Genomic DNA, 2,021 nt, shown 5'->3' on the forward strand with positions numbered 1-2,021 from the left:
AGCACTTAAATGGGGTTTGTCAGTAGACAAACAAGGCTAAACAGGTTAAGCAGTGGAAATAAAAGTCTCAGTGTTCCTATCTTGGAGCAAATAGATGCCTGAATGTTCCTGTGAGACATATTTGCTGGCACTGCAGTGCAGAAAGACAGGCACTGCAACCCTTCACCTCAAGAAGCAAAACATATCTGTGCTGAGAAGGGAGGGAAATGCTTTTCCTCCTGAGTTTCAGAAAGCTGATTTTGAAACAGAGATTAGAGGTGTCAGAAATGGCAAAGAAAATACACCCCCCTTGCAGTACCACTGGACAAAAGGAGGAACAGCACTGAGCCATTCTGCCCTGACTGACAGAGGGGGGATGGGGCCACACACTGGCATGGATGTCATCCCCAATCCAACACATGGTCCCTCCCCAGACACTGAACAGCATGAGAAATAGAAAGGAAGAAGTGACTATTTCCCCACCCCTGTGTCTGCCACCCAACAGCTGTGCTGACCCACCCCATCTGTGGCACAACATGTGGGGCAGGAGAGGAGCAGTCGCTGCTCTCCCTCCAGCTCCAGCACAAGAGGCATGAGGTGGGGATTGGAGTAGCTTCTCCAGCCCAAGGATGGATGGAGAAAGTGTATGATGGGGGGATAACCATTAGCTTTGGCTGGCTCTGTGACTGACCTTGCAGAAAAGCCTCCAACTTGTTTACTATGTGCCTGGGTTTACAACTGCAGGGATTTAGAAAACCTTTGGAGAAGATGAAGGTTTTATCTGTCATCAAAGACAGGATATAGGTTCATTTGGTGGACTCCTAAATTTATTCCTCTCACTTTCCAGTGTATACCAAAATCTGAGTGTCTGAGTCACTTTTGAGGCTCCATGAACTGCGGTGGGGTGTAGGTATCTGATTTGCCTTTAGTTTTAGATGTGCATACTTGGGTGAAATCCCACCCCAGGTGATCATTATCTGCCCTTGATGGGCAGCCACACAGGCAGCCCTGTAAGGGATCGTGTGAGTGCTCCAGCTCCCTTTCAGTGCAAGCTCCCCAGGGATTTTAGCAGAATGAAGGGCTGCCACAGTGGCATGGAGAGTCTTCATCCAGCTCTGATGGGGCCCTGCTTTCATAGTGACAGCCTCAGCTAGTGGGGGGTACAGTCAGCTGCCAGGGGGTATGATGGCTATTCAAACAGCTCAGTCTACATCTGCAAAAGCTTTTTGGCCTGAAGGCTTGTTTTCACATCATCAAACCAATGGGTTTGCTACTGCTCTCCATGGATCACTTCTTTCCTGCCAGGTTATGTCTGGTCGACCCAAGAGGTGCAACCCTCCATGTGATCCCAACAATAGCCAGTGCACTGCTATCTCAGCACTTCCAGCCACAGCCAGGGGCCAGGGCAGATGAGTCAAGATGCTGTGTCTTGTACATCTACACCTAGCTTGATAACCTTAAAAGATAAAAGCTACAAGCACTTACAAAAGCAGGTAGACATAAAGGTTTGTTCACAAGATGAAGTAAGCAATCTCCAAGTTCAGCAAATAACTGCTGAAGAAGTAAACTCCAGTAAAAGCTAAATGGAAGTGAATTAATGCAGTTAATCTACTTTTCAGCTTGATTAACTCCCACCAAATAATCAGCAAATTCTTAAAAGTTTTTGATAATAACATTGAAAAGTACTCAGGGGTTCAGGACAGAGAAAACTCATGTGACATCCCTCATGGCAGCACAGCATGAACACAACATTCATCACACTCTTGCTGCAATAATAGACATTTCCAGGAATGGGACTTCTCTTGGCAAAGGGACTTCACCTGCATGCCTAATCTACCACTCTGGTGGGATAAATGCTGACAAGCCTAAAAAGAGAAGAGTTTTCAAAAAAAATTAAGAGAAGGAAGTTATCTGAGACTCAGTAAAGCCATTTGCTTGATTTTATTACAGAGACAGAGAAAAGCAATTTAAAAGCAGAGCTATCCATGGACAAAGGAATGAGAAAAGGAAGGACAGAGGGAAAATCCTACTGTTGAAAAAGC

Source organism: Motacilla alba, chromosome 1 (assembly GCF_015832195.1).
Source record: "Motacilla alba alba isolate MOTALB_02 chromosome 1, Motacilla_alba_V1.0_pri, whole genome shotgun sequence".
Taxonomy (NCBI): Eukaryota; Metazoa; Chordata; class Aves; order Passeriformes; family Motacillidae; genus Motacilla; species Motacilla alba.